Consider the following 25,659-nt stretch of genomic DNA (forward strand, 5'->3'; position numbering starts at 1 on the left):
TTAGACCGGTCAAACCAGTCTCCCAGACCGGTCGGTTTGAAATTATAGCCGTTGGAGGCTCTGCCTGCTCAGACCGGTCAGACCTGTCCCCTGGACCGGTCAGACCGGTCTCTCACTGGTTTTTGCAGTTAGCTCTCTCTTCTTAGGCCAAACTCTCTAGGGACTGTTTTGAGCACTTTTGGTATTGTCTAAATCCACTGATGTTGCATCCCTCTCGATTGTACGGCATATCTATACTCAAGTGCATAAATGAAATATACAATTATCACAGTCACCACTTGAGCTTCGCATTATGATCATGCCATCCTTTCTTCGATCAATACCGTGAGGGCATCAACATCTTCATTCTTTGAGCATGCCCGCTTTGAGCTAGTGACTTTGAATCTTCAATTTGCATAGGAATTAAATCCATCTTGATTCACAAGTCACTTCCTTCATTTGAATAATGACACTCTTCAACATAGAGCTATCCATGACTCTAGGATCTCTGGCCTTTGACCCATATCGGTTCCTTTGCTTCCCCCAAGCCATCGCTTGGGTAGCCTCTTGAAACACGCCTCTTGGTCCTCTACCTTTATCCTAGCCGTCCATCTTGAACTCATGTTGATTTATGTCATGCATGAAACTTCGTTATCAATTTGAATTCTTAATTCAACCACATATGAAAGCTCTCCATTTTTGCATAAACTCATGTCTCATTAACTTTTGCCTTGCTTGCTTCATTTGTTAGCAAGCATTTATCACAAGTGACAAGTTTTTCCATATTTGAGATTATGCATAAGCATATCACATCTCATTCACAAAACTTTTACTTGTCATTTTGAATCCCATCATAAGTCTAACAAGCCTTCACAAATATTAGAGTCTTTATATCAACCATGAATACCTTGCTCTATTTTTTTCTTTTCTTGTTTTCCTTGTCACATATACATTATGCCAATGGGATAAACACACTTTCTTGCAACACATGAGCCATCTTGTTTAATACCAATTCCTTAATTAAATTCCTGCTCATAATCTTATGCAAACAAGTTAGTCCTTTAATCATGTTGTCAATCAATGCTCCAAAACTCAATAGGGGCCTAGATGCTTTCACCTCTCCCCCCTCCGATTCTCCTTGTCGTGCGCCTCCTTCCTCAACCTTTTTCCTTTCGCGGGTCGCCTTCTCCTTGTCCTTCCTCTTCTTCTCCTCCTACGTGCTCAGGCTGTTTGCGGTGCGGATCTCGGGGAGCGAGGGGGTCCGAGACGTACCTGGTGTGGGCCAGTCCCTACGAACATGAATAGGATCAGGGAAGGGAAGGGGGACAATGCAAAACCATCAACAATCGAAAGCTAAACTTACCAGCTGGATGTACCCCTCCGCGGGGCGCATCTTGATAACCCAAAGCTGTGTGAAGTTGGCGGGAAAGTGCGCCACAGTGCTCTTCGCCCTCTGGGCAGCGGCGTCGTGGGAGACCAACTTCCTCGACATCTGCGACCCCTCGGGGACGGCCTTGGAGATCAACTGGTAGATCGCCAGCTTCCTCTCCATCAGAGGGAACACGCTCTGACGGTGGAAGTTGGCAATAACGGCAGCCGCGGTCAGCCCCTGCCGCGCCAAGTGTCACAGCGCGTCAGTGAACACCCCGAGCTTGGCCTGGCGCTTGGGGGGCGACACCCCGTACCCCCATACATCCAGCTTGTCCCTCAAGACCTTGCCGGTGTACGCCGGGAGCCGCTTGCCGTTGTTGCGTAGGTAAAACCACCAGTCGGCTCCACTCACGGTTGTTCATCGTCATCTTGCAGGGGATGTATAGGTCCCTCCTGTTCTCCCGCACCTGAAGCGTGAGGCCACCGACGCGGGCGGCCCTCCTCGGCCCCTGTTGGGCGTGCTCGGTGTAGAGCTCCTCGCAGAATAGGTGCATCCACAGCTCCTAGTGCACCTCCACCCCCAAATAGTCCTCGCAAACGGCGACGAAGACCGCCGCCTGCGAGATGGAGTTGGGGGAGAAATTATGTAGCTCCACCTTGTAGTGGTGGCAGTGCGAACGGATGAATCGACCGGTGGGGACTCCAAACCCCCACTCGTGTAGCCGCGCCAGGCTCACCATGTAGCCGCACGGGGGCTGTGGCTCCCTCTTCACTGATGTCGAGGCGATCCACACCGGGCGCGACGCATCGGAGTTCGGTGGCAAGACCCCATCAGCGACTACTATCTCCAAGAACACCGTGTCGGCAGTGGACCTTCCCCATGGCGCCGGATCGGCAAGTTGTGCCATTGCTTCAACGAAGGGGGACCTGGGTGGAAAGGCTCGAACAATGGAAAGGTGCGCTCGCTCTTCTTCTTCCTCTTCTTCCTCTCGCTTCTCGGCTCTGGGCTCTGATGCAGGGGAGGCAGAGAAAGCAGGGGAGGCAAAGGCAAATGGCAAGGTAAGCCGAACCGATCCCCCACCTCTCTTTTTTATCGTTGTGCTGGGCGGATTCTCCACAGTGACCCCGGATCTGCCACATTAAATGTGGTAGATTTTGCCGTCACTGACAGTTGGGCCTGATGCCTGTGAACCCCCGCGCATGCGCAATAATCACCGCGGTCCGGTAACCGACGTGGAACAGTGGCACTGTAGCATCGTCACATCCATCAGTCGCTGCCCGCACCGCTCCGTCTACCCGAGGCTGCCGCTTGAAAAGGCGCGCCCACACCGCACGCGCCGGGCCATGTCATCCACGACCAGCGGACGACCCGCGCGTAGAATGTGAAGGAATATCCCCTCCGGGGGTTCCTTACCATCGAAGGAACTTTATTCTGAGGCCTTACTGATTAGGGGTTAGAAGGCTAGCTCGTCGAGTGTTCGACAGATGCCCCAGATCACCAGAGTTAGGGATAGCATGGACGTTCCCTACAAGCTACCCTCGAACGCGGAGTTCGAGACGTCCTACGCAGTGTTCAAGGCCAGCCGAGGGTGCCTAGCAAGGGGGATCCCATCGAGGGAGAGCATCGAGCCCTCGGACCCTATCCAATGGGTCCGAGCCCCGCCTAGAGAACCTTTGAGAGGGCTTTATGTGATGTGTCTACGGACCACGAGCCAACCCTTATCGAGCGGGGCATGGACATCCACTTGAATCACCCACTAACAGCTCACAGAAGCATCCACGGCTCGCGGCCCGGGCATGGGTAGCGTGGCTCGCTTCACCCCTCCTCCCTGCAGAAGGGTGACAAGGGTCGTAACACTAAGTCGAGGGTTTCCCTAAATGCCTTCACATAGGCTAGGGCTCGGGGGCTCCTCGCACGCCGCGGCCGAAGCCGCATCCTCGAATAAATCAACTGCAGCCGATTGTGAAACCCACGTGTCAAGCAAACCCCTCATGATCAACGAGCCGTGTGGGCTGATCCTGAAAGGACAAGGGGCCACCTCATCAGCACTAGAGAACGCTGAGGCCGGCTGAAAGGAACGCCAAGGCCGGCTGAAACGAAAGCTAAGTGACTGCCTCACACAATTGACCACACAAACACAATGTTCATAGCCCTTGGACGAGTGCACGCACTCCTCCAAGGCCTCGGGGGCTACACCCGTGGGTGCGCTGACGCGCCCCCACAGAGGAATTTTCACACATTCGAGGGACTGAACCCAAAGTTAGCATCCGAGTCACTGCTCTGAGAGATCAAGCCTCTACAGGGCTGATACTCATCCCTACAAAGGATCGGGGGCTACTGTCGGGTACCAATATTAGGGGCACCCTAAACTAGGGGATAAACCGCCCTCAAAAATGCAAAACGTAATTAGGCAATCGGGCCCACAGTACCGACGGCCTCGTCATGCTCTACAATCATAGCGAACTAAGGCAAACTGTCTTCTTCCAATCCAAAGGGGAAAAAGGACTACTCGACGTCGATCCTGGAGAGAAAGAAGCCACCAATGATGACAACTCCGTCATCGCCCTGCACCCGGACACCATAAAGCTCCTCCAACTGTCCTACAACACCCAGATCCTCTCCAAGCTCCCGTAAGGCCCAATACGCACTCGGCCCATGGCCCAACTCCATGGTACGGCCCGTTCGAGGCCCCCCTCGAACTCGTGGAACGAACTCCGCCTCGCTCGAGGCCTCCCCGCCGAGTGCTTGGCACTACTCTCACCGCTATGCTGCCTACTCCTTGTACTTCTTCAACTGCAGAACCCTCGGCAAGCATGGGCGCAACCCTCGGACATGGTACGAACCTTGACCAGAGTAAGACCTCCACCAGCAGGACCCTCGGCACTCCACCAGCTCAGGCACAGAGGATGGTACCCTCAACAGCAATCGCCACGACGCCCATAGGAGTCACCAGGACACCGGCGCGATCTCCGCAAGACCAAGGGGCTACCCAAGGAGGACTGCCACGCCCAATGCCATACTCCCTAGTGCACCACAATGTACTTTCATTAGTGGCCGACCAATGCACCTCCCGATTCGGGGAGAAGACGACGACTTCATAGATTTCCCGTACATGTACTCCGCCCCTCCTTGTGTCTATAAAAGGAGGGGGCGGGCTCTTCCCCCAACAACCTCGCTCACGCCCATCTTCTTCATCCCGCAGCACACACACACACCCGCTTTCCTGAGCACGATATTAGCACTTGCCTCAATCATCTTCTCCTCTAGCAGAGACTTGGGAGCTTCCCTCCGTCTCTCGCCTTGCTTGTACTCCCCTACTACAGGCACTCCGGTGCAAGATAATATAGTGCACTCGCACACCCCTGCTGAACGTACGGCCCCGTGGCCGGAACCAGAATAAACCCTTGCGTTACTGTGTTACCTTTTGCATCAACCATCTAGGATTAGGGACACGCAGCATCGATTAGTAGTTGGCGCCAGGCCACGGGTCTGGACACCGACACTATTGCAGTTGCTACCTTGTGCCGCGCACGGGACCGTCCTGCACGAGTGCGAGTTGAGGCATCCTGAGTGCTTGCATCGCTCGCTCCTGGCGCTGCTATATTTTCGGTCTCCAATGGCGGGAGCCATCAGATCCACCGCCCAGAGCTGGCCACGTGCAATGAGAGAACCCTACTCCCGCATCCCGATTCTTGGCCCACCAGCTGTCAACCTGCCGGCCATAGTTGATGGCATCCCCGCCGCTGCCTGTCAGTCCTTGCACCCTCTCCGCCCTCTTCTAAGGCTGCGGTGACCAGTGGCGCCCCGGCAACCCCCTCCCCTATCCCGGCTCACCGAGGAAGGTGAATGGTGAGCTCGGCAACGTCACGCTGCTGCCGGCAGCCGCCGCGCTGGCCGGGATCGCTGCCCGCTCGAACTCCCATGTGCACAAACAGAGAAACAAAAGGAAGGAAGCAAGAGAAAAATCAAAACTTCAAACCCAAATTATTCATATCTCAATAAATCGAAACAAAACTAGAGATCTCTGGCTACTAGACCTAATAGGTCCAACATAAAGTTGCGAAAAGATTATGTAATCATCGAGAACGAAAAACCATCCGGAAAAATCCAAATAAGAAAAATGCAAGGGAGAGATGAAATAGGCTGCATGGGGTCTTCAATAAAATGAGGAATTAGATATTAAAAGATAATCTTGAACATTCAAGTAATCTAGCAAAGAAACCGCCCTCATCCACCCTCTTTTGACGGGAAATTGAGATCAAGGGTAATCACTCTCCTCTCTCTCATCCCCCCTCTTAAAGCCCTCTCCTAGCAAGATGCATATGAAAGTAGAGTTCAAAAAGGTGCCCTCAAACCAGCCATGCCGTTTATATATGGTCCACGGCAAAAGATAGAATATCCTTACATTAATAACAATGATGCATACACATGTGGTGGCAAAATTGTCCATCTTTTTGCAGAAGAATCGGACGGGCATGCCTCCTTCATGATTTTGCTTTGCCTCGACGCAAACTTTACGATGGTGCCATGTGTCTTCCATCTCTTCCATCTGGGCGCACTAGGGGCGTCCTAGTTTTGAGGTCCAAACGGGGAAACCTGCCTGCACGATGGGTTGATGCCCGAACCACCCAAACCGTCCATCTCCGACTGGCTGGCACACGTGCTCATTGATATCGACGCGTGTCCGGCATCCGCAAAACCTTTGACACATCTGTCCTACTTGACTCGACCGATGCCGTCCTCATCCGTTATGTACTCTCGCTCTTCAATGCATCACATGTGGATAGCCGGTGATCTCACCTGGACTCCGCGGGGTCCCTCAGTCCAAGCCTACTCGTGTCCATCCTTCACCGCCCTTGGTCCATTGGCATGAATGTTTCACTCGACCTTCACCGTAACCGTCAACCGCCACGTCGCATTTTGTGCCTGCACATTACGAGTCTAGAGACGTATCAAATCCACACAATATTATCAATCACTCATCCATCCAATGGTGACCACCATTGATCCTCAGTCACATAAGCGATGAACAACATAGGTCACCTTAAGGCCCTAGGGCCTAATGGCATGCCTGCTATTTTTTCAGAAAAAAATTGGGAAACAGTGGGGAATCGGATCAAACTGAGATGCTCTAAATGGAGGCGCCGTCCCAGCAGGATGGAATGACACCATAGTTCTGCTAATACCCAACACAAAAGATCCCCAATGTGTGAAGGATTTGAGGCTAATATGTCTGTGCAACGTGCTATACAGAATCATCTCAAAGGTGATTGCATATAGATTGAAGGTCTTCCTAGATGATGTTATTGCACCAAACCAGACGCATTTGTCCCCGGGAGATTGATCACAGATAATGTTTTGGTGCCATATGAGATTACCCATTTCTTGCTAAACTGAAGGAGAGGTAGTGAGGGTTTCATGTCACTAGAGCTGGACATGAGCAAAGCTTATAATAGGGTGGAATGACCTTCTTACATGCCATGCTCGCAAGACTAGGTTTCAATCAGTGGTGAATCTAGAACTTGAAGTAAGGGTGGTTAGGTTCAAAAAAAAAAGTAAGGGTGGTGCAACAAGGATTTTTTTAAATATCATAATAGCTTAATAAAATATTTTTCAAATATCTTCAAATCCATGACTAAGAATGAAACTTCTATCAAATGAAGCTAATTATCTTGCTGGCTTTCTAGCTTGACGATTGGTGAATTGATACATGCAAATCGCAGTGGCAACACGAATGTTAGGCTCCTGAGTCCTAACTGATGACTGCCTTCTTCCTGTGTTGACGCGTTGTGGTGTCATCCACTGGCCGAGCCGCTGAGACCCAAGGGTGCTGCCGCACGATGCGCCGGCCCGCTTGCGCACGCCACCATCGAAGCAGCGCAGCAGCGCTCCGAGGGGGACGCTGCTCAGCGCGCGTGCGCTAGCGACGAACAGGTACTGTTCATCTTCTTCCTTCCTCCTTCCTTATTTCTTCTACCTCCGTCGCCCCCGCCGTCGAACACCTCCCCGGCTCAGGCGGCCTCCGCCGGACAACCCGCCTCCACCGCCGGGCCGCCGCCACCCCCAGCCCCTTCCTCTATGGCCGGCGGCCATGGGAGCCGCCCCACCCCCAGACAACCCGAATCATGAAGGCCGCCGCCTCCTGCCACCACCCCGGCCGCCGGCGACCTCGCCGGCGGCCACTCCTCCCACCTCCCACCCTCCCCCCTCCCCCCAAACCCTAGCTCGCGGCCGCGGCGCGAGGTTGAAGACGACGAGGTTGAGGATGCCTGTTTGCCGCTTTCGCTAGCAGCGCACGAGTGCCCAATAAGAATTTCGGCGCTCCGACCTTCGGAGGTCATTACTATCCGACTTGTGCTCGGCCAGGTGATGCTTGCCAGCGCCCAGCAGCCGTGCTCCGTGGAATGCTGGGCGATGTAGGTCCTCATATGCCAAAAAAAATCCCTTGTCAAGTTGCTCTTTGTCATTTCGGTGGACTGTGGCCCACCCTTTAAATCCACCCCTGGTTTCAATGATCAGCTTGTCTACTTGATCATGGAATGTGTAAGCTTGGTGCCTTGGTGTGGTACCACATTACGGTGAATCGAGAACTATCAGAGGAGATAATTCCATCTAGGGGCCTTCCTCAAGGGGTCTCTTTGTCTCCTTACCTTCTTCTTATTTGTGCTGAATGTTTTTCCTCAATGGTAAACCATGCAGAGTTGAGGAACATGATACAAGGAATTCGACTTTGTGATGGCGCGCCAAGCATACCAACACTTGCTCTTGCAGATGATTCCCTTATATGGATGGAAACAAATGTTAACAATGCAACAAGCTTACAAAATATTTTATAAATTTATGAGAGGTGTTCTAGGCAAAAGATAAACAAGGAAAAATCTTTAGTTTTGTTCAGTAAAATACAACACCAGCACATAGACAGGTGGTGAAGAGCGCCTTGTAACTGAATGGTGAAGAGAAGTATCCGGGCCTCCCAATTTATATTAGCCACTCCAAAACAAAGGATTTTCAATATAGAAATCGAGTACAGGGTTGGAAAAAAACTTCTCTCCGAGACAGAGAAGGAGGTACTAATTGAAGCCCCTGTTCGGCTAGTTGGAGCAGCCGCTGCTGTCTAGAGCACACATGAGGGGATGGACCACCAGCAAGCCGTGCCGTTCCCATACAAAACCTGCCCAGCCAGCCAGCCGAACGGGCCGAAAGTTGTGGCCCAAGCAATCCCAAGTTCCCAACATATGCCATGGCCATGCTTCGATCTCACAAAAAGCTTCTGCGGCCAAGTGAGTTCGATGATTTGCGGCTATTGGTGGAGTCAATAAGATAGGTATAAAACACATTGGCTATCATGGGGGTATTGAAACAGCCCATGAGAGATGGTGGACTCTGCTTCCGAGACCTGCACGGCTCCAAAATGTCGGCTAAACAGGGCTGGTGTCTCGTTGCAATCACCCGACTCTTTATGCCCTGAGTACTAAGGAAAAATACTTCCCAGATGGTAACATCTTTGCAGCAAAAAACAAGTTATCTGGGATTTCCACGAAAACTTGAAGTCTAGAGGGTCATCAAGGATCATCTCGGGGAAGCCGTGGCGACGGGTGCTGGAAACTTGGCACACATCACTGATCCTACTCAAGCATATGCCATGGCTTGCTTGCAATGTCTCGGATTGTATTGGAGACTGATGCAAGTATCGTCAGAACAGCGCTAATGAGTTCCCAGTTTGAAAAGGCCCCCATAATTGTTATCTTCCGCGAATTGAAGTGCTTGATGTATGTGAATTTCAATGATGTTGAGGTTGTAAAACTGTATGCCATCATCTAGCTGGGATTGGGACTAGTTCAGCATTGGGTGGGGTTATAGTTGGCCAAACGGGCGGCCCGAAGCACGGCCCGAAAAAGCACGGTCCAGGCATGACCTGCTGGCACAGCCAGGGGTGGCTCTAGGGGAGGGGCAGGCGGTGCGACCGCTGGTGGCCCATGAAGCTAGGGGGGCCAAGATTATATAGCTAGTTAGTATATATAATTTTCTATTTAGCATAATAATCATCATAAACTGCCTTATGAGGCCATGAGTTAGGACAAGGGCAATGGTTGCGACCCAATTCACCATAGACATTAGTTATGTCCCTTGCCACAATGTGCTGCCAGAGTCTGGGCCCCATGTTCAAACAAAAGAAACCATCTTATCCAACCATGGTGGGAGAGAGAAGGGGCGAGACACATGGGAGAGAGAAGAGGCCAGACGAAGCTGATTACTTTATTCCGCTGTGGTTGGCCGTAAGCTTAAGGTGGGCATTTGTTGTTGCCGAGCATATGGTCAGTTCCACAATGCTACGGTCACCTTTTTTACCCTTAAGGTCACCTTTTTTACAACATTGTGGCTGCCCTTAGGGATAGTAACCGATCATGGTCCTAGTGCTCACAATCCAAGTTGATTCATATATATTTTTAGTTCAAATTTGAATAAGATAAGAGTTTGGTTCCTTTAGGGTTCGGTCCTTAAATTATCTAGGCTAAAGTTTGAGATCCTTTATCACCTTTAACCATGACATGCAGCCAAAGAGAATTCTTCCAGCTTGTAACCTAACCATCGGCAATGCACAGTCACGTTTCGAAGTTTCGTTTTTGTTTATGCCACCACCGCGACCCTGGCACCCTGCTCACGCGCTCGCACTAGTCTGGGTTCTGGCTGAGAAGAGGGGATGCTGACACCGATCTGATTCTCTTTTTACTCGGCGACCGGCAACGGCAAGGACGGTGGACAATAGATATGCACGCGGTCACAATAATCATTATGTTTTTTATTTGAGGTAGTCATAATGGTTATTATTTTTAGTTTTTTGTTACATTATTGTTATAATTTAGGAGCTATACATAAATTGCAACTGTGATTTTGATATAAAAATTAGTTTAACAGTCCTTAATTATCTTCTTACTCGCCTAAGGGCCCTTGAAATTGTAGAGCCGGCCGTGGGCACGTCCCTTGCTGCTTGCCTTCAATAGCTTCAATATATCCAACGGCAGGGCGCCTTGCTGCTTGCATGTCGGTGTTTACCGCCAAGCCTGCTCAGAGATACCCTTAGCAGTAAGGTTTGTAGGTAGGGATCGACTGCTCTAGAACTCGACGTTACAAGGAACACAAAGATTTAGACAGGTTCGGGCCACGAGTTGCGTAATACCCTACGTCCTGTGTGGTGGTTTGTATTGCCTTATGTGTTGATGATCGTTTGGAGAGGGTCCCTGCCCGCCCTTATATCGGGGGGACAGTGTTACATGGAAAGTCCTAACCGAGTACAGTTGGAGTCCTACTATAACACAATCGGGTAGTTTCCTTTGTACTGCAGCTAGTTCTACGCCTGTTCGGGTAATTGCAAAAGAGGTAAGGTACATCCATAAGCTATCCTTTACTCTAGAACATTCTATGCCTATAAGCAGTCCCGCTGCCCTAGGTCTGACAAGCCCCCGAGCTCTTCGTAGCCGAGTCCTGCAGGTATCAAATACTTGGTGGGCGTCTTCGAGTACTTTAGGTAGTTAGAACGTCCTTTTGGTTGCTTCTGGACCTTCCTTCAGATACGTCGAGTAGTCCTTCTAGTACTTCCGGTTCCTTCGAGGCTGTGAGGTGCTCAAGCCCCGAAATCCTGATTATATATGGTGCGCGAAGTACTCGCGCTCCATATAGAGTAGCCCCCGAGCCGTAGATTGAATCACAGAATCAGGCTGAGGGTCACTTCAGTCTTTTTCCTTCTTTATTTTCCAAAAAAATTGAAAAATAAATCTCTGATGCACATATCCCGCAGCCCCCGAGCCTTAAATCAAAATCCCTTTTGCCGCGAGTAGCCCCCGAGCATAGATTTGGAATTAAGGATTTAAGATGTGGCATCAGATTTTATCCTTCAGATTATTTGTAGAATTCATCAGATCCGGTACCCGAAAAGACCTCTTTTTCGGGTAGATTTCTAGAAAAATGATACAATTAGATGCACCACACTGATTGCACCTGAATTAATTTCAGGAATAAAACCCGAGATGTACGGCTTTTATTTAGTGCTCACATGGGACGTTACAGTTTGGAGAATTGTTGCGTCCTTGACCGCACACGTGAATCGCTCCATGAATTCTGTCATGAATGCATTTGTGAATGCATGCACTGTAGAGTCACGAGTTTTCCTTCAGTAAGCCTCTTTGTGGCTATAAAAGGTAGGGGAGAGGCCTTTGCTAGAAACACCAAAGTGTAGCGGCCATGGCTTATCCTTGGTGTTCTTGCTCTCGCCCTCCTGAAGTTTGTGTAGTCCTTTCCAGTAAAAGATGCTAGAAGAGAACTTGCGAGTGACAAGAGAAGTCCCTGCTACCTCATCCTGCCACTCCCATGCTCTCATTGGGTCTATTCTGGACATCATGTCCTTGCATCTTCCAATGAGGTGGGTTCCCTGTGGACTGGTTGGGTCTTGTTGTGTCACATCCTTGGGGTTGCCTGTTTCTGGGTGCCCAAGAACTGACATCTCTGGTAAGGAGATTTAATCTTGTCACAACATATTCTGGGAGAAGGAGAAGTTTCTCCAGAAGATGCTACAAGAGGACTTGCGAGGCGATTACTATAATCTGCCTCCATACTCTTGAAACTTTTCTCCCAGAGTACCAGTATCATTATTCCCTTAATTGGAATAACAAATTTGTACTTTGTCACGGCCTCGGGCCAATGTAGCTGCAGCAGGCTTCTCAGGAAGCCAAGAAGTGTGCGTGCAGACCCGAGTCACTGTAAAGGTAGTTAGGAAGAAATTCTCGAGTTGTAATATCGAGTAGTTGTACTGTGTCGAGTACTTTTCTTTGTTCTGGAATGTAATCCTAGTCGAGCAAAGAAGAGTCGAGTAGTTGACTAGGGATGTGAGTGTTTTCTTTTTCCAGAATGTAATCTTAGAAAAAGAAAATGTCTCAGAAAATCCCATGTTTTCCGCGATTTGCAACGGACTGTTGGACTGGCGGGTGTTTTTACCATGCTGCCACCACCATTATAAAATGAAATGGTAACTAGGTTTTTTCCCCACCGGCCGCCACTTGCTTTTACTGCGTTAGATCTGTCTTCGCATTCAAGCCCCCGGACCTAGAGTTCTTGCTTCCCTTTCGCTCCCCATTCTCACCCTTGGGTTTCCGCCATTGTATGCGTGTGAAACGACCCGTTGATTTTCGGATGGCTCCCAAGAAGGCGACCAAGGGGAAGGGTGCGGCTACAGAGCCAACTCGTGAGGAAGACTGGAATACAAGTAAGTGTTCCCAATCTGACCTTGAAACTTTAGTTTCGCATGGTCTTTTGGTTCCCAGATCTATTATCCAATGGCGTCCAGCCTTAGGTAAAGATCATCCGTATGAAAATACGGGTGATATTGTTGCTTTCACCTTCTTCTTGGAACGAGGATTGGGGTTTCCATGCTCGTCTTTCTTTTCTGGACTCCTGCGCTACTACAGGATCTAGCTTCATCATTTGACCCCCAATTCCTTCGTTCATATTTCTATCTTCGTGCATTTGTGTGAAGCCTTTCTGGGCATCGAGCCCCATTTCGAACTCTTCCGATTTCTTTTACATTTGAAACCGCAACCCGACTCCTTCGTTTTAGATGTAGTAGGAGGTGCGGGTCTCCAGCTTAGGCAAAGAAAGGATAGACTGTACATTTCTTATAGTCTTAGCAATAAAGTAATCGAGTGGAAGCCCAAATGGTTCTATGTCGAGAACCAGTTAGGACGCTTTTCACCAATTACTCCAAGCCCTCCAATCCAATGGCCTGAGTGGAATAAAAAACCAGTCGACGAGAGTCAGATCCCCGGACTTCTCGAGCGAATTGCCGTTCTGAGGCAAAATATGTTGACTGGGGAAGCAGTCGTATTCGACTGGATGAAAGGATCCAGCCATTACAGGCACGGGAAATGCTTGGATTCTAGTATCATGGAACAGCTGATTCGTCAAGATACTCGAAGGAAGAGATCTCAGATGATGTAGCATTTAGTCGAGTACAACGACTGCTGAGGAACATAAAGAAAGTTTCCAGTTGTTCCTGATACTTTTTCTGCTGCGAATCCACCGAAGCAGGTACTTGATAAGAGTAGTCGATGCGTAGAAATCGAGTACTATACCATAGTACAAATCTGATAGGATTTTGCTTTCTGTAGGAGGACGTGGAGCACTTTAAAAATAGTCCTTCACTGCCAAGCATTTATTCGCCCTTTTGTTCTTCCAAACTTTTTGATCTGTTAACCAAGTCCAAATATGTTCATTTGAAGTCTCATACAAACAGTACTTATGTATAGTCTTGGTTGTGCAGATGAGGAGGAAGCTGGGGAAAGGAGTGATAGGGATCTCAGCCCTACTCCGAGTACCGATACCCAAACTGGGCATCCCAGGAGTACTCGATCTGTGGCGAAGAAGCGTCGCAGCTCCTCCCAAACTGCTAGCGACAAGTAAGTAGCTAGTTATTTTGGAATCGAGTACTTTTTATTTTCGATTTGCTGATTTGTGTTTTGCTTTTTTAAGTCCGGCGGCTAAAATGCCACGGATATCGTCATCTGGGGATGATACTGTGGTGGAGCAGACTGTCCCTTCCACCACAGTGGACCCATCAAGTGGGACCGGGGCTACTCCTTCGACAAGTAGCTCCGATGTAAATAAAGTCATTGATGTGGGGAAACATGCCATAGTTGTGAAACCTGCCTGTAAGTTTGGCATCAAGGGTCTTGCTCTGAGAAGAGCTCCTTTGTAAGTTCCTCAGATCTTGTGGCTATAGGATCTGCTTTTGTGTCAAGTAGTTTTTAACTACTTTGTCTTTTCAGCAATGCAGTCCTGGAGGGGAACGTGGAGACTGAATCCTCGGTCTCCAAATTGGTGGAGAAGAAGCTCCCGAACACTCCTGATGTGAGTGCTCAAGATGCAGAGGCCATGGCCAACGCCATGCTTCTGGATTCTCCTTTGCCAAATTCCTAAAGGGGCAATGAGGAGGTCCTAGAGGATGGCGGAAGTGACAAGCTTCCAGAGGAGGGAGAAGGCGTGAAGCTTCCTGAGGGAAGCGGCAAAGATCAACCCGAGGAGACCCCTGCAGGTAAGCTTGTGTCTCCTTGTAGGAAAGGTATCTTTTCTCTGCTCGTAATTTGATTAAGAAGTATGTTATTCCTGTAGATTCCCAAGATGTAGGGAATACTGTGGGGAGGATTGAAGATGTGCCCAAAAGGGCTGTTTCTGAGGTGCTGGCGAGTACTTCCCAGGTCACATCGGGAAGTGGCTTGTCGCGTGAGAAGGTGGAGCTTGCTTTCAAGCTGCTGGAAGTAAGTAGTCGAATACTTCGAGTACTTTAGTATAGATCGAGTACTATACTGATCTTTTTATTTTTGTAGGAGGCACTAGGGCGAGAGGCTGGCCAAGCTCGGAATGATACAAAGCTGAATGCTTTGAGAGAGAGGGTGAAAATGCTCTCGTCCGAGAAGACTGCTCTCGAGGGAAAGCTTAAGAAGCTCTGCCAATCCAAAAAAGGTTAGTTTTTAGTATATATTATGCGTTCAACTAGTTTATCTGCTTGGTGTTTATAAGATTTTCTTTCAATCGAGTACACAGCTTGTGCAAAATCTTTAAAGATTCAGGAAAGCTTGGTATTGGATCTAAAGATTCTTATGTACCAAAACACAGATGAGATTGAGAAGCTCAAAAAGATCAAGGAGGACTCTGACAGGGAGGCCTTGACGGTTCTTCAACAACTCAAGACCTTGTCAGAGTCCTGAGACTCGATGCAACGAGAACTTGTAGAGCTGAGAGAAGTCAGGGATGCTGCCCAAGAAATAGCTGAGGTTATGGAGATTCCGGAGGGGAATGAGGGCGAACCACTCTCGTTGGTGGGGAAACTTCGTAAAGTACCCGAGGCCTTTGAAAGGTATGTCTCCACAAACACCCGTCAGTATGTGGGTCACGTGTTCGGGTTGGTAAAATCTTACTGGCGGACCACTCGTCTGGACGCACTAGGGAAGGGAGCCAAAGCTAATTGTACGGACGAATAATTCTGTCAATATGTGGAAGAAACTTCTGTGGTGGCCAACCAGATTGTGGAGTCCTTGAGCAAGGCTGAGTCTCCTTGAACTTTTGTTTGTAATTGGCATGTGAGCCGGAAGTACTTTTGGACAAATATTGAGTATTTGTGTATTGTTTAAGTACTTGTTCTGTGGTAGCTTTGTGAAATCCTTTGGCATGTCGAGTAGTGGAACACGAAGGTCCTGAGTGTTGGCAGCATCGCGCCTACTCAGTTATAATAGTAGATACAAGAAATTGTATCCGTAAGTGCCTTAGGAGGCAAAGTATTCTCGAATGGGGTCAAGTTTTGAGTGGTTCTGAATCAGAACTCTAGTGCTGACCGGTTAGGATTGAATCCCGCAGGATTAACCAAGTGGGAAAAGCGCTATAAGAGTGTTAAAAAGCCGTAGCTTTAAAGCAGATTTCCTTTGTAAAGGAAATACTTTGTTGGAGCGAAGCTCATATGGACTTTGTTGTCCAATCGGGGGGGGGGAGACCTCTTATAGAGTATTTGGATAGTTAGGAGGTTTAAGATGTTCCTTGATAGATAGGTGAACAGAAGGGCTCTTGTCAAGCTATTTTAGAGTATCAAGAATTTATTCATACTCCTTGAGGGATTTTCATAGTTGACCAGTCAGGATGGACCTTGCTTGATCACCCAGATAGTACACAACTATTGTGAAGATATCCCGGACCACTCGATCTTATCGAGTTGTATGTCCTATACATGGACTGGATTAATTTCTAGAATAGAACTGTTAGGATTGAACTCTGTCGAGTTAACCAAGACGTAAATATTCTATAAATATCCCAAACTTACTTGAGCGAGGCAAGTAAGGTGTCCTACCCAAGGACTCGGAGTAACTCTTAGGTCAAGTCTATTAGGTACGAACCCCGTCGAGTTGCCCAAGACGAAAATGCCGAAAAAGTATCCAAAACCTACTCGAGCCAGCGAGTAGGGTGTCCTTTTAACCAAGGACTAGAGTAATCCTTAAGACAGAACTGTTCGGTACGAACCCCGTCGGGTTGCCCAAGACGTGAATGTCGAGAGGATATCCAAAACCTACTCGAGCCAGCGAGTAGGGTATCCTTTAACCAAGGACTGGAGTAACCCTAAAGACACAGCTGTTAGGTACAAACCCCGTCGGGTTGCCCAAGACGTAAATGTCGAAAAGATATCCAAAACCTACTCGAGCTAGCGAGTAGGGTGTCCTAAACACGGACTGGAGTAACCCTTAAGATAGAATTGTTAGGTATGAACCCCGTCGGGTTGCCCAAGACGTAAATGTCGAAAAGATATCCAAAACTTACTCGAGCGAGGCGAGTAAGGTGTCCTTTAACCAAGGACTGGAGTGATCCTTAAGACAGAACTGTTAGGTACGAACCCCGTCAGGTTGCCCAAGACATAAATGTCGAAGGGATATCCAAAACTTACTCGAGCGAGGCGAGTAAGGTGTCCTTTAACCAAGGACTGGAGTAATCCTTAAGACAGAATTGTTAGGTACGAACCCCGTCGGGTTGCCGAAAACGTAAATGTCGAAGGGATATCCAAAACTTACTCGAGCGAGGCGAGTAAGGTGTCCTTTAACCAAGGACTGGAGTAATCCTTAAGACAGAACTGTTAGGTACGAACCCCGTCGGATTGCTCAAGACGTAAATGTCGAAAAGATATCCAAGGGTAAACCATGACAACTACTCGATAGCTACCCTGATGCAGCTTTTCGGGGTAGTGCTTGAGATGGGGTATTCTGTCTTGTGAGCGAGAGCCAAGTGGTCGATTTACAGAGGGAATCAACTTTTATTTTGGATTTGTCGAGATTATAATAGTTTTAAAATGACAGACTCTGGCTCTTAAGACCTATCCCTTCCTCGTTAGACGTGAGCAATGGTTTACATGAAAAAACTTATTTGAGGATAAAACTAGTCGATACGGTGGTTCGACTAGATTGTAGGTAGAGTTTCCTTTAGGAGGGGTGCCCCGAGGGCCTTGCGGAGTGAGTCGCACTCGAAGATCGTGTGAGAGCTCTTCGAGTGGATGAAGCACTTGCGCTGTAGAGTCTTGTTGACCCTGGCTCCGCCGAGAGATGTTTCTCCATGATGTGAGGTGCGCGGTTTACCATGAGGACGGGTGTTTGCCGACTTGTACTTCTTGAAGGATGCGGGAGCCTTTGGTGGGATGCGGTAGTTGGAAGAAGGGCTGTAAGCCTCGACTTCCTCGCGTTCCTTTTTCCTTGAGATGATGACGTTGCGCGCATCATGACCAACGTTGATCACATTGCGGAGGTCGCAATTGGAGTAGTCGTAGTTGTCGCCCTGCTGTTCCTGCTGACTGTTGGCTAGGCGCTGGCGCCTAAACGCCCATTTTTGGTTAAGCAAGCGACGATGCTCGTAGAGATCTTCTACTGGAAGCTGCTCTTCCAGTTGCACGGTGACCATCACCGCTGGAGGAGGTGCAGGCGGATCTTGCTTGGTAGTAGCTTGGGCTTCTGTGATTGTAGGAGGAGTAGTTTCCATGTTATCGGAAAGGTACTCATCGAAATCATCAGAGTTGTAGTCGTCGAGGTTGAGACGCTCCGTGGGATCACCCTCAGGTTCTTGAACTTCGGAGATGCGAACCATGAGGATTTCCCGGCAAAGATCTTGAATCGTTTGGTCTTGTTTGCTTGAGGACGGGTCTAGTGGGGTGCTCTGCTGGAAGGGTGGATCCGTTGGCTGCGAGCCAGAGGTATTGGGATCTTGTGTCTTCTTTAGGTGTAGTCCTTGCGGTGTTGCATATATGACCAAGTTAGGGAGGGAGTCCTGGTCGGACTTGGAGTTCTTAGCCGAATTGGACTCGACTTGCTTGCTGTACTGGATTAGGTCATCCAGCTCATCCTTCGAGTTGGAAGAGTACTCGGATTCGGAATCGGTTAGTCCACCGATTTTAGAGTAAGTGTGCTTTGGGTGAGCGAGAAGCGGGATGCCCATCTCTACACGGAGGGCATTCTCGTTCATCCAATGTAGTCATGATTGTGTGGGAGTCAGCCCTTCGGGCTCCTTAATCCAGGGTTTATCGAAAATAGACTCACTGGATTGTTCTGGAGCTTTGGCTTTTCCCTTTTTAAGTTTGTCCAGTTCCCAAAGAGCGTCAGCGTGTTCGGGTGGCCTGGCCATAGCGTCCATGAACAAGTCGACGTTGTCAGACCAATCTTCAAGATCATTGAATGGTTCGAAGTTGTCAAGACCATCCATGAATTGATCAAAGTCTTGATCGAACGAGGACTCGACTGGTTCAGGAGTTTGAATGTGAGCAGGTTTCGGTGAAGGGCTCTAAGGTATCCTGGAGATAGACGGTCCCATCCGAACAAGCCGGGGGCTTGTCTCACCAGATCCCCCGCAGATTCCTCCTCCCGATTTCGGCTCCTTGTATTGTAGGCTACTTTCAGCTATCTTAATGCAGTCGGCGAGCTTGGAATCCACTCGATCGATCCCTGAGAGTATATCACCCGACCTTTTCTGTGATGGGTTCAACACTTCTGGGTTCTGCTGTGATGTAGATGAGCCCAGAGCAGTTTCTGCAAGTTTGATGCAGTCCTCGATTGATCGTGAAACTTGTCCTACTCCACCGAGTAGTTCTAAGTTGTCGATCTTGGGGCGTTTGATCGTCTTGAGACGAGTCAAGTATTTTCCGAGGGTTTCGAAAAAGTGGAGTTTTTCAGAATCAGAGTTTGTGTCGAACTCGACTGAACAAAGAGTTCGAGTTGGAGTTGACACATTTTCTGAGTTGTTCGAGTCGAGTTCGGATAGAACTCTTTTATCGTCGAGATTTGCGGACTCGCGGATGTCGACGAGTTGGGGAGTGGTTTTCGATTTAGGCGAGTCAGGCGTGACAAGGTTGCTGGAGAAGCCGCCCGATCTGTCAGCCATGCATGCCCAGGAACCGAAAAGGAGAGTTGTGCCCTTAGGCACGTTGTTGGCGTCGCTTGATCCGGCCATCGAATTCGCCGATGAACTCGCCGAATCCCCTACCTGGCGCGCCAGCTGTCGGTGTTTACCGCCAAGCCTGCTCAGGGATACCCTTAGCAGTGAGGTTTGTAGGTAGGGATCGACTGCTCTGGAACTCGATGGTACAAGGAACACAAAGATTTAGACAGGTTCGGGCCGCGAGTTGCGTAATACCCTACGTCCTGTGTGGTGGTTTGTATTGATTTAGGTGTTGATGATCGTTTGGAGGGGGTCCCTGCCCGCTCTTATAATTCCGGGGGGACATGGTTACATGGAAAGTATTAATCGAGTACAGTAGAGTCATACTACAACATAATTGGGTAGTTTCTTTTGTACTGTAGCTAGTTCTACGCCTGTTCGAGTAATTACAAAAGAGGTAAGGTACATCCATAACTTATCCCTAACTCTAAAATATTTTATGCCTATAAGCAGTCCTGTTGCCCCGGGTCTGACATTGTTTTTTTGGCTTCTCGAGGCCAAGTGACGCTGGCACTAGCAGACACACACAGGCAAGGCACACAGCCACCACACATCCGCACCAGGCCTGCGCCCGTGACCCGTGCACTGCACCAGCCTGCACTGCAGGTCTGTAGCGGCCAGGCGCAGGCCAGGGCGGCAGGGCCAGGACACACGAGGGCCAAGCGGGAGGGGGATGCTTGAGCGGCGGGCGGCAGGCGCTGCTGCCTGTTTCTTGTAGGATTGGGGGGAGATCGCAGAAGACATGCAACAAGTAATACGTGGACCAAACACAAAAAAGAAACACACTAGCATTGTGTCGTTGCGTGTGCGTGTGCGTGTGCGTGTGCGTTACCCTTGTAAAAAAAAGGGATGCCACTATACATTATCTTGTAATAGTTGTCACAGTAAATTAAGCATACATTGTTGATATCTAACTTATACAAGGCTATGGTAGAGCAGGGGCAGTTGAGAAAATTATAGCAATGAAGAAAAAGAGCATGGCTAGGAAGAAGTTGAGGATAGGGTAATTAATTCATAAGGTACAATGGTTATTGGTGCCTCTAGGTGCCTCTTGGTGCATCCTCTAAATAATTAATTTAATTAATTTGATGTGCAGAAGGGTATTGTGGTAATTTCGCCCTCCTCCCCCGACCCCATAAACCCACCCAGGCGCAGCCCCCCAACCCAAAACCCCACGCCACTTGCCTATCCACACCAATATTAAATTATTAATTTAATATTGTATCCTTGATCAAATAAAAATCAGAAAGACAATTATCTCATCTCATCTTCCCCTGCTCAGGTTCCACCAATTAGGTATGCACCCGAAGCATATAGCCCACCATTTAGTAAGCCTCGGGTGCATACCGGGTGCCTCTCATTTTGATGTCTCTTGATGCCTCTACCTTTCCAGCCGTTGGATCGAGTGACATGAATCTTTTAGACATCCATAGGTCAGGCCTGACAAGCCATGAATCCTTGAGATGCAACTAATCATTATTTCAACCAAAAATGTGGAAGGAGTAAAGCTTACGGAGGCACTTATTTCTCTGAATTTATCTGAAATATTTCCATGAACGATTAAGGGTGTCAAGTTACTTATTTTTTAGAAACCAGGGACGAACTCTGATTATAAGCAGCAAAAATACAGATCCAAATAAATTACTTTCGGACTAGTACCCAAAGAAATTACTTTCTCCGACAGGACAGGGACGAGTTGCAGACTGCTGTACTCATATACTATATCGGATAACAAGAACAACACAAAAGTTACCATCGCAACAAACATGTACCACTCTTACATTCTTAGTGATTCATTACACAACTGAATCAACCGAATCACACCGTCAAAATGCAGGCACATCACGCGCACGCACACACAGGTTTCACTCACTGACACACGAACACGAGCCCACACTCACGCACAGCGAACTGTCCATTATTCTAAACCCCGATCCAACACAGCACACAAGACGCAGCAGATGGATCACACCCGGGCATGCCTGGGCGCCATCTAGGGACAGCAAACCAGTACGTAAGGATAGCCCCCTCCTCCTCTAAACACATAGGATTTAGATGGAGAGAGGGAGACCTGGAAGAAAGGCTTAGCCTTCCCTTGCCGATAAGACTTGCCTTCTTTCTTCTGCACTGCCGAAGCATCCCTGCTCACATGCCGACGACCCCCGGCGTGGCTCCCGGAGGCGGCCAGCATGGCAAGCATGCTTCTTCACTGCTTGCGCTGACACAGTCACACCGCTGACAGTGTGACCAGTGCTTCACTCGCAACACCTTCTTCTTCGCCTCTCTTCTTCCTCTTCCTCGACATGGTATGCCAGGACCTCTGCTTGATCAGTTAGATGTGTTAGAACACTGATCTGGCCATGGCCAACCTCCCTTCTTTTTATAGGCATGTTCACGGCAACTGAATCACTGAAGCCTCTGCGAGCGATTGGCCTGTGGGGTTTGTTAATTGGCAGCCGCGGATTCTTTGGCTGAGTTGTGGATTCTCGCATATCTGCACCCACTTATCTTTGAGGTTTGAGCCACTGGATTCTCGTGCTTTTGATACTTTTTATGGGTGGCCATTAAGGCGTTAACACTTTGTTAAGCCTAACCTAGCTAGGGCGATAGTCTGCAATGACTGGTGGCCTTTTATAGTTAGTGCCGGATCCTCTGAGGTACAATCAGTGGACACCTGTCGATGAATCTCGTTGGGCTCCATTGCTGCACATATACTACTACAATAAGTATCAATGTGTGTCTCCAACAGTTATGTCATTTCTTAAAAAAACAGTTATGTCATTTAGGACAATGATGTGTGCTGTCGTCGAATAGAATTCAATGATCAAGTGAGTGCTAGCATGGATTTTCCTAAACCTACTTATCTGATCATAATGTTTCTCAAGAAAATAGTTTAAGAGATTAACTTCTTGTATTTTTGTTTGCAAAAAGTGACTTAGTCACTATCTCCATCTACAGAAAGGCAGTGGTGGAGCCAGGAATTTGCGGCTGGGACATAAATCGAAGCTAATATGCAATATAATGGACAATTAAGTTATCACGGCCATAACAAATCCATAATAATAAATAGTGCCAGCCTCCTTCATGCTGGTGCTGGGGCGCTGGCGCTGGGATGGCGAGGCGCCTGCGGTCTGCCACGCCGGAGTTGCCGTTGCTGAGACGGGGAGGGAGGGAGGAGGGAGCCGAACTGTAACGCCGGTTTGGGGACAGGCGGAGGGCCGAGGGCCGGAGGTGCACTAGAGAAGACACAGAGCCGGGGGACAGGGGCTCGAGGCGAGCTGCAAGCAAAGAGACAGAGAGAGCAATTCTTTTGCATGTTGGGCTTTTTTTGCTAGGCTTTGTTGAATTGAGACTATAAGTTGTATACGATACTCTCTCCATCCCAAAATAAGTGTAGTTTTTGGCTTTCAAATTTTGTCCCATAAAGAGTATAGTTTTAGCTTGTTATGAGATCCATCTAATTAAAGCAATACCAAGTATACCAAGAAAGCATTGCATAGGAAATGTATAGAACCAATAAAATATTCAGTAGATATTACTTTTCTAGTTCCAATGTGTATGCATTCATTGAGGATCCAGAAAACCAAATAAATAACACGGTTTTCAATCACAATTGGTAGAAGTAATTAGGGGTAACAAAGTCATTTCTTCGAATGAGTAATGTACCTGAAATTTTCTAAAACTACACTCTTTGTAGGATGCAAGAAGTAGTATACATCTATGAATACATATTAGTATTTTTCTCCAAATCTTGGGTATGCCTAGGCATACAGGGGCATACCCCTGGCGCCGCCCCTGCAGAAAGGTATACTTTTCATACATGCCCAAAAGATGACACAACCATATTTATGCAGACATTATATCTATGAACATTCAGAAAAAAAGTTTAACTGGAATGTTGTTAAAAGAAGATGATCCATGGAGTTGCGGCCCCAGAAGATCCGGACATTCTTGCCCCTACCGAAGAAGGGTGGAAGGAGACGACTCTCTGTGTGAGTCTCAACATGATTCACCACAAGTGCAGGACAGCAACGCAAAGCAAAGCTTAAAAGAGTTGCACGCTTTTGGGAAAGCGCCATGCATTAGCTCGCACGTCCCTGCAGGAGCCCCATCCTCGAAAAGGAAACAGCAGATCAAGCAGGATTCTGATTGTTTATAGATGATCCGGCCCCTCCAAATGGGTTATCCATCACCCACCACCATCCAATGCGGAATGCGGTGCGTGCTGAAATAGCGGGAATGTCGTCGTCCAGACATCAGAGAGATTCATATCCTATCCTCACTGTCCAAGTTTACACCGAACTCATCTGAATCGAAAGGCGAAGCTTTCCACTGGGTGGGGTGACTGATGTGCTTGTCCTAAGTGATGGCCTTATCACCTTCTAATTGCCATCAACTTGCAAGAAATGGACATCATTATTACCACTTTCTCATCCTCATGCCTGCCTTTTCCTCCAGGGGATATGGTAATTTATGTAGCTAAAGGACAGGCCATGGCCTGGAGATAAGAGCTAATGAGTGTGACCCTGGAAGTGCCTTGTTGGTTATCATCAATCTCTAGCTCTCTACTTTATTTTCACAAAAGATGAGCAAACTGATAGTGTCTACTTCTTTCACAGCCAGGTAATGAAAGGAGACTTACACTGGGACTATGTCATTGCAAGTCTTAGACTAGATCTTATTTCATTAAAAGGTTGAGCAGTAAAATTAGTTTAAATAAAAACTTAAATAGGGTTGCAAATTTGTTTCAAACAGTGACAGTTAAATGAGCATGCTACATGGAATTTTTGGAAAAACCATTACTCTATCATATTTATCTCACTGTAGAAACAAGGAAACATTTTAATTGATCAAACCACATTCACTTGGGTTTTCTAATGTAATTAGAAAATGGTTCGATAAATTCTAATAACTGTGTATTCTTGAAGACATGTATTTTTCAACCAAGCAAAATGGCGTGTATTTCTATTCAGTACTCATTATAAGACTTCCTCATCAATTTGTACACATATAGAATGACATGTTTATCAGATGACATACATATACATACAGTCAGCTGTATAAGCATATAAATCGATTACTCTAATCTATCGTAGTTTTAATTATCTCATGTCAAGAAATAAATTAAGATGAAAACATTTTGATCGATCGAACAGAATTCAGATAAGTTTTACTCCCATTTTGACCCTATTATTTTTTAGGGCCATTTTGACCCTATTCTGCACTTGCCTGCTTTTAGCTTATTCTAATTTATTCTCTCTCACAGAACACTACTGAATTAGCCGAAATTAGCCGGCTTTTTTCACCAACCGAAATCACACATTATGTCATGATGGGTGGATGATGAGCATGTATGTATGTTTTGTCACGTCGTTAGATAAATGGCCTGGCCATAAAGTTGTAGACCACAGTAGATCATATATACATGCAAGTATTAAAGTTCTTTTATTTTTAATACAGCTTACTCATGCTACAGAAAGTCATGAAGCCCTGCTCCCTTCACCCTTTTCATCGCATAAAGCACTCCTCATGAGGTTGAGAATTTCATTGGCATGCAGACAAACGTGATTGCAGCTCTTCCTTGTCTTTAATGAACACCGCAGCCTCTTCTTTGAGGTGGTTCACCTCTGTGCATTTTTGGACCAAGGATCCTTGCATTGACTCCTTCTGCTCACTCAGCTCCTCGATCATCTTCTTCTGGTCTGCGTGCGAATGGACATATATTAGTACTAGACTAATGAAAAAATTCAAATTAAAAGACCAAAGCAAATTTTACTACCTGTAATCTGATCTTTCAGCTTTGTATTTTCATCTATTGTTTCTAATTCCTCCTGCTCGGCTTTCCTTATGCCTGTTAAGAGCCTTTTGTTTTCTTCGAGGCATAGCAGGAAAAATATAGGAAAAGGAGATAATGAGTTGTGGTAATCCAACGTGTAGTGTGCATTGTAAAATTGTGTACTTACCTTTCACTTGTTGTTCCAGCATTATGTGCTCATCCTTCGTACTCTTGTTCTCCTTAACAAGCTTCTTGCTTGTTCTAAAAGCTCAGGCAAGGTCTTCTCGCTCAAAGACACATACTACAGAGAAGGTAGCATATAAGGAATGGATATGTTCAACCATAATTTCAAGTCTTGCAAAATAATCTTACAATTTTTTGGCACATCGGCTATATACAAAATTAAACTCACCACTAAATAAAAATTAAAGACAGAGATTTGTTAAAGCATAGTAAAATTCTACAAAATTGAACTCGCGACTATGTTTGTAGCTCTCAGTTGGCAAGAACTCTATGGCAATGTTCAATGCTA

At 47.6% G+C, this 25,659-nt stretch overlaps 1 long non-coding RNA gene across 1 annotated transcript; it reads left to right on the plus strand.

Moving 5' to 3' along the window:
* The first annotated feature begins 21,011 nt into the window (after positions 1-21,011).
* LOC120655881 lies at positions 21,012-25,326 on the plus strand. The gene is made up of 3 exons (XR_005667751.1): positions 21,012-21,866; positions 23,206-23,974; positions 24,812-25,326. It is a non-coding gene; the product is annotated as an uncharacterized LOC120655881 (long non-coding RNA).
* The last annotated feature ends 333 nt before the right edge of the window (positions 25,327-25,659 follow it).

This window comes from Panicum virgatum, chromosome 1N (assembly GCF_016808335.1).
Source record: "Panicum virgatum strain AP13 chromosome 1N, P.virgatum_v5, whole genome shotgun sequence".
Classification (NCBI taxonomy): Eukaryota; Viridiplantae; Streptophyta; class Magnoliopsida; order Poales; family Poaceae; genus Panicum; species Panicum virgatum.